Source organism: Mesocricetus auratus, unplaced genomic scaffold (assembly GCF_017639785.1).
Source record: "Mesocricetus auratus isolate SY011 unplaced genomic scaffold, BCM_Maur_2.0 Super-Scaffold_6730, whole genome shotgun sequence".
Taxonomy (NCBI): Eukaryota; Metazoa; Chordata; class Mammalia; order Rodentia; family Cricetidae; genus Mesocricetus; species Mesocricetus auratus.
This window is the reverse complement of record NW_024429184.1, coordinates 90,333,619-90,341,532: the sequence shown is the minus strand read 5'-3', so window position 1 is coordinate 90,341,532 and position 7,914 is coordinate 90,333,619. Positions and strand designations below refer to the sequence as shown.

At 45.1% G+C, this 7,914-nt stretch overlaps 1 long non-coding RNA gene across 1 annotated transcript; it reads right to left on the bottom strand.

Moving 5' to 3' along the window:
- On the bottom strand, positions 1–5,747 carry LOC121138990. The gene is made up of 3 exons (XR_005875864.1): positions 5,518–5,747; positions 3,225–3,414; positions 1–724 (listed from the first exon to the last, which is right to left on the bottom strand). It is a non-coding gene; the product is annotated as an uncharacterized LOC121138990 (long non-coding RNA).
- Positions 5,748–7,914: the final 2,167 nt, after the last annotated feature.

The following is a 7,914-nucleotide window of genomic DNA, read 5'->3' as shown; positions in this document are numbered from 1 at the left end:
TCTTCTTATAACCACTCAGTCTGGTTGGCGCTGCCCATGTGTGCTTCAGTGTGGGGTCTCCACAGAAGCATGCAACCCACCATGGCCTCACACTCAAATGTTCCTTTATTTTTCCCCCCCCTTAGGAACAGGATTTAACTAATACTGCAGACTCTTGACTCTCCAGCAGGGGACAACCATTTCTCCTATGCTTCTCTGGCCTGGCTCCTCAGCTCATAGCACAGACTGCCCCAAATCCACCTCAGGGAAGCCAGACAGTCCTCAGAGACCACCTCATGAGAACACAGGTATGGCACACACTAGGAGCCTGTTTCTCCTTCAGGCAATTGACCCTAAATGTGGCTCTTTCTAGCAGCTTCCACACTCTTGAATCAAACCCTGCTGTCTCAGATGTCTGGAACTTCAAAGTGGAGAAATCCATCCTTGTGTTTGCAAGAGCTGGAGAGAGCAGGTTATTTAGGAAGAAGCGTCTTGAAGTCTTCCGCTTTATTCTCTTCCGAGAGGAACAAGAGCATGGGCGTGTAGGCTCCATGCCTCACACAGAGCCTTGGGAATTGACTGGTGCTCTTAAGAACGCCTGGCACCGAGCCACTCACAAACAACAGATGGTCATTTAGGCTCATGCTTCTTCTGGAGGCTGAAGAGTTTGGGTTGGGCAGCTAACTACATCTGGTGAGGGCCTCATGCTTCTTCAGCTCTTGTCAGGAGACACTGCCAAGTAGTTCTGAGTGAGAGAAGAGAACAATAGGAGACAGGGTTGTTACAGAAATCTGTCCTGAAGATAACCACGCCATCTTGAGTGAATCACACTAATGCCTTCCTGAGGGTAGAGCCCCCCCCACCCAACCTATCCAAACAGTCTTGAGGACTCTATCATCTCTATACAAGTATGCTGGCAAATTTCAGTATGAAGCTGGGCATAGTGGTAGAGACCTTAATCTTGGCACTCTGGAGTGCAGGAGGGGCTCAAGCTCAAGCACCCTCCTAAAATCAATATGAATCTTGGCAGAGACTAATCACATCCTCATCTCAGTATGACACTATGACACTTGCCTCTGAAACACCTGACCAAGAAGTACTCAAATCACATCTTGTGAGTCACGGCTTACTATGCTTCCTGGAGTCCAGCACTTACGTCCTAGGCAAGCACATTCCCAATGATTCACTTGAAATCAATTAATTTCAAGAACTGTGGTTGGTTGAATGCTGGCACGTAACAGCCACTTGGGAGCACTGGCTTGCATGCTTTTTACCTTCCTTTATTCTTACATTCTTTCCCCTTCCTTCCTTTGTTCCTTCATTCCTTCCTTTCACTTTTCACAGGGCCTCACTATTTAGTCCAAGCTGGTTTTGAATTTGAGATCCCCATCTCTGGAGTGCTGGAATTACAGATGTGTGTATCATTGAATCTGGTAGCAACAGGGGTTTGGGGCTTTTTTTGTGTGTGTGTGGTTGTTGTTGTTTTGTTTTTAATTATATTCAATCTTTTGTTAGTGATTTAAAATCTTCAATGCCTAAAATCAGAAGAAATGTGTGAAACAGTCATTGGAGAGATGTGAGTGTCCCCAGTGGCACTTTTCATAAACTCAGATGTTATGCCCCCTCTAAGGCCTGGGGGGGGGGGTCTAGTTTTATATTTTTCTGTTTTTTTGTTTTGTCTTGTTTTGTTTTGTTTTTGAGACAGGGGTTATCTATGTAGCCCTGGCTGTCCTGGAACTCACTTTGTAGACCAGGCTGACATCAAACTCAGGGATCTGCCTGCCTCTAGTTTTATATTATTAAGTTGGTAAGGTTTTTTTGTTGTTGTTGTTTTTTTTTTTCCAAATGAGCTCCCTCTTCCCCGTTTTTATGATCCTTGGTCTCTGAGAAAGTTGGCTTCCTTCTTGCTATGGAGTCCCACCCCTTCCTGTTTTCTCCTCTCTTCTCCCCTCCCCTCCTCTCCTGTCCCATCTCCTCCCCTCTCCTTCTCTTCCCTTCCCTTTGCTTATCTTCTTCTCTCTCAGGCACCCTTGACCTCTATAGGATGAACATGGAAGCAATCTTCAAGTTGGCACAATTCTGAAAGTAGACCCAGGATACAGGTCTAAGGCATGGGCCTGCCACCAGCTGTTGGCATGATGGAGCCAGTGACTTCACACCAAAGTCCCTGTCCAAAACAGTTGTTCCTATACCCACTGCCCTGCACCAGGGCCCTTCCTACACTTGCACAACAGCTTACAATCCTGGGCTTGTCCCTTCTGGCATTCTGCAACCTTCCCAGGCCCTGCTGGTGCTCTGTTTCTCACAGAGGACTTCAGGGGCTAGGATGGGCCTCCTGGGTCCTATGCCTAGGCTTTCCTGTCTCCTGTTGAATTGGATGGAAGCAATTGGCAGGTCATAGCACTATGCTGGATCCCTTCTGCAGTGACTTTGTTTTAAACAGAAACTACTGTTCTGCCTGATGGTGGAGCTCTTAGGTGAATCTCCAGACAGCAGGATCAAGTATGCAGCGCAAAGGTCCCTGCCAGGTCCCGAAGCTGGAGTTCCTTCAGAGTTCCTTGAGGTACCAGCAGCCACTGTCTATTGTTCTCGAGTAAGAGATACCACCCAGCCCCCATGCCTACCAACATGGGCACAAGGGGAAATTTGTCTCAGTCAGAATGTCATCTGTACTACACAGGTGTCCAATGGGAATGGTGGCAGTGGTGGAACTGTCCTTGCCTGCAGTGACATCTGCTCCACACTCCTTCTCTGATCACGGCCCCAGTGTTGCTAGAAATAGGGCTGTGCTTAGCTGAAGGATCACACATCCCTATCTCTGGTTAGTTGGATATGATCATCTGGTCAAGTTCTGACCAATGAGGTAGGTGTAAACAGAATGTTCCAGAAGACATCAAGAGTACTCTAAAAGTAAGAAACATCATTTCCCTTCCTCTCTCACGTTAGCAATGTGAGCATGGCACCTGCTGAGCCTGCAGCTATCTTGGGTCTGAGTGTACCAGAGAGATAACAGGTGCACCTGATGACTTCATGGTCCCCTCCATCAGTCCAGGCTGCCTCCCACTATTCTTACTTTCTGTGTAAAAAATAAATCTTGTTTAAGCCACCATCTCTCAGCTCATTGTCGCCCATAGCTGAATAGTCCTCACTAATATAATGGTAACAGTCAAATTCCCACATCTTAGAGAAAGGACTCAGCAGATAAACATAGGTCAAAGTCTGCGAGAGGTAGAAACAATCTTTACCTTCTCAACATCCACTCAGTTAACATGGCAGGATGCTGAGGGTCGGAGGGAAGGATTGACAGAATGACAAAAAAACGGGCAGGTTCTGTGGCCTTGGTATAGCTGCCTTGGCCTTTAAAACATCAGTAAGCGTGACTGGTCCCAGGTCAATACACATGCTTCTTAGCAACTGTGGACACCAAATAATACCCTGTAACAGATGGTGTGCATTTAGAACACTTGGAGCTTGAAGGAAACCAGATAAGACTAGAAAGACTAGAAAGCACCCTCATTCCCAGATAAAGTGATGCATGCATTACACACACACACACACACACACACACACACACACACACACACACACACAGTAAGGACCTACTCAAGACAACATTCATGTAAACCTTGCTTCGCAGACAATGCACAGTGCCCTCCCCACCTACCTCTCCATCTTCCATAGTCAGTTGTCCTCCATCAACAGTAGTCCAAAGCATTCTCATAGCACAATAAGGAATTGTATTTGGAGAGCAGGAGAGACAGGGGCCACACTTACATAATCCTTATTACTGTATATCGTTAGCACAATTCTATTTTATTATTAGCTAGTTTTGTTAGCCTCTAACAGTGCCTAATTTATGAAGTAAGCGTTATGAAAAACATGCAGAGAAATACCATTGTATATATAATTTGGAACTTTCCATGACTTCAGGTATCTCTTGGAGGGAGGTGACTTGTAATTTATATCCTGTATTAGTTGCTTGTCTCATTGCCATGATAAAAATACCCACCAAAAACAATTTAGAGAAAGGAGGGTTTGCTTTGACTCACAGTTTGGGAGTCAGCATACCATGGTGGGGAAGTCACGGCATTAGGAGTGTAAGGTTGAGCCATTCACATCGCTTCCAGAGAAAGACGAATGGTGGCCATGCTTGGCTCATTTTCCTTTATTTAGTTCAGGGCCCCAGCACATGGAGCAGTGCTGCTTACACTCAAGGTGCGTCTTCCCACACAATTAAGATCATCCAGAAACTTCCTCACAGATGTGCCCACAAGTTTGTCTCCTAGTGACTCTAGGTCCTGTCAAGTTGACAGTATCAACCAGCCTAAAGCTCTAGTTTGAAAAAAAAAAAAGAAAAATAACTGAGTATCAACCTTGTAGACTATTGTTCCTCCCACACCCGTAGAAACTGAGGAGTTGGTTGGTCAGGATGTGACTCCTGTGTACTACCTGGAGTCACGTGGGAAGTAAGGTGCCCAAAGGTTGAGCAACATGAAAGTGATGCCTGCCCCAGGGTAGCATGAAGTCATCCACGGCAGGCAGCGATTCCTGTCCTCTGTTCTGTAGCCACTTGCTCTGTCACACCTCCCCCTGGCCAGCCTCCATGTCTCAGCAGTCTGCACTCATCCTGTGGCTGAGCTGGGGACACCAACTTCTGAGTTCACTTGGAAGGAGTATCAGCCCAGAGGGAGCAAGGTCTAAGAGCAGGCTGTCCCTGCCTCACAGAAGCTGCTGCAGGGCAGGCCTGTGAGGAGACTGAGGAGTGGGGCTCCACCTAACTCACTCACTCCTCCTGGGAGTTCCTGAAGGTTTCCTTGAGAAGGTGACATCTAAATAAAGACCTGGAAGAGGATGAGTAAGAGTTTCTGTCCCACCTTCAATTACTGTTCAGGTGGCTAATGTCACAAGATAGATCTTGGTGACAGATCCATAGAGCAAGGAAGTGTCAATGAGATTGTTAGAAAGATCAATTGCCCATCTCCTGTGTTCTTAGAGCATTGTCATCTCATGTGCTCGGGATAGGGTTAGGGATCAGGGCCAGGGGTGCTTTCATGCCCCGAGGAGGCTGGGGTCTGGAGATGTCTTTCTTGGCAGCTTGGAAGTCACACCCAGTGAACTATTTCAGTGATGCATAGTATTAAATACACACATGTGCGCACGTGTATACGCGCATGCGCGCACGCGCGCGCGCGCGCGCACACACACACACACACACACACTTTAGCTCCAAGGAGAGAGGAGCAGAGAGCTATGATTTAATGCATGCAATGCCAGTAATCAGCTTGCTCTCTCTTCTTCATTCAGTCTGGGGTTCAGCCCATGAAACAGAGCTACCCACTTTCAGATAGCTCTTCTCTATCAGCTAACATATAACCAAGACAGTCTCCCACAGGCATTTATTGATTCCGAGTGACTGTGGAAAGCAACCTGTGGGGCAGTTTGCTCCGGGGAGAGCGTCTTTCAAGTACTCAGGTGGATAAGATCATAGTCTGTGCCCTTGCCTGGGCGGTCTTCCTTATTGAAAGGCATACAGATTACCTCTGGTCATTGCAGCGCTTCCATTGGCTTGCTTGAGGCCACACTCCAATTGCCAAATGGAGCTAAGGACTTCCTCTGGAATTTTCTTACATTGTTTTATTTTGGGTGTCAACCTTTCTATTTTTGTCCAGCAAACAACTTACTGTTCATTTCCTTTTGGGGATTTTTTCCCCTTTCTTTTTAAGGCGGTACCTCTATTGGGAAAACCTGGTCACAGAGCTGTCCCCAGAGGCCCAGCTATCTTTGCATAGCTGTCACCAAGGCATTTCCATTTAAGCTTCTCTGTCATTTTGAGGTCACAAGAGCACGTGAGTCACAGTCATCCGTGACCTCATCCATTTGAATCTGGTCCAGCAGCTTCGAATTTCATCACTAAATGTGTGGTTTGCTCCTGGCTAATGAAGTAAGCCATTAATAATTCTTTTACAAAACATGGAATTCCCAGTTAATGCTAAATGGGAAAAGAATGCCCAGTTATAGGTCCTCACTGTAGGTCACCTGTGTATAACAAAGAATAGCTTGTCACAGGAGTGACCTTTGCCCTACTTAATAGGCCCCTTTTGCTATGGGGTAGAATGTGTTCTTCTAATCAAAACAGATGGTCCAAGTTTGTCTTCTTACAAGAACATATTTACTATGGAGTAATATACTATATACACAATAGAATATTATTCAGCCTTTATTTGTTTCCAAGGTCTGATTATTTATTTGTTCCTCCTAAAGTCTTATATTTGACTGGACTAAAGAATTAGAAGTAGAAACTTTCATCGAGGATAGACTGCATTTCTTGGCAGTCTGTTCCTAGTGTTTTTTTTTTTTTTTTTTTTTTTTACTTCCTTCTCTGGGCCAAGAATTTAGCACATTCAGGTGCCTTCTCCTTGTTTTCCTTAGTATGTTGTTTTTTCAGATCAATATGTCAGCATTTGTGTTACAGGACACATGGAGTGACAACGCACTGAATCTTGGGTGCTTTGGCCCTGGGCTTCTCACCTTCCTGGTTTAATTGCTTTCTGACAAGATATTGGCTGACATCATCTCTTTTAGAGAGATTGAGAAGCTCTCTGATCCAACTAGCTCTTTAGGCCCCAACCGAAGAGGCACAGTAGTATCTGTCAGTCCAGGAATATCCTTCTCTCCTTGTTTTTATACAATAACCAAGTTGAGAACATTCAGATTGGCATCCACAATGCATCCTCAAACAGACTAACACTCCCTCCCTCTTTCTCTTCTATAACAAGAATGCCCCTTATTCAACAGGAGGTACATTCTGCCATTAGTCAACATATTTTGCTTCATTGGAAAACCTTATTTGTCATTCCCATCACTGATTTGGACCATATAATCCTTCCATTCTTCACCCAAAGCATCAGGAGCTACTTATGTGACCATATTCTTCTCATGGAATGTATGAAGCTACATTAATCATCCGTGTTGATTTCTGACAGCCAGTAGCCAGGAAGGAAGCATTCGGCTTCATCTTGGCACAGATAATTGCCTAGGAGGCACCATGAAAAAGAGCTATTCAACCTTTTGAAAAGGAGAGAATTCAGGACTGGGAGGTTCTCAGTGGTTAAGAGCATATGGTGCTCTTACAGAGGACCTAAATTCAGTTCCCAGCTTCAAGGCTGGGTGGATCGCAGCTACAGATCTGTCAATAAAGCTCTAGGGAACTGGACACCCTCTGGGCCCCAAAGGCATTTGTGAGTACACATGTGTGCTCACAAACACACAGACATACACACATGCAATACACACACACACACACACACACACACACTTTTAAAAAATCCTTTAGAAAGTCTTTAGAAGGATAAAATTCTAAGCTGGGGAAGTGGCCTAGTCAGTAAAGCACGTATAGTTACGAGCATGACCTGAGTTCAATCCTTATAATTCATGCAAATGAATAAATAAAGTCAAACATGATAGCATGCATGGGTAATTCCAGTCCTAAAGAGGCAGAGACAAGCAGGTCCTAAAGTTTGATGTCCCCCCAGTCCAACCTATTCAGTGAGCTCTAGGCCAATGAGATAGTCTGCCTCAAAAAATAGGGTAGGGGAACAGTATCTTTCAAAAGATTTGGGGGAGCCGGGTGTTGGTGGCGCACGCCTTTAATCCCAGCGCTCGGGAGGCAGAGGCAGGCGGATCTCTGTGAGTTCGAGGCCAACCTGGTCTACAGAGTGAGTTCCAGGACAGCCTCCAAAGCCAGAGAAACCCTGTCTCGAAAAACCAAAAAAAAAAAAAAAAAAAAAAAAAAAAAAAAGATTTGGGGGTAACTATAAGTAAGCAAGTGAAAAAAATTGTGTAAGTAAAAACTTTCAGACATTGAACAAAGAACTTAAAGACGATATTAGAACATGTTCATGGATTGGTAGGATTAATAAAAAAAATGTCCATCCT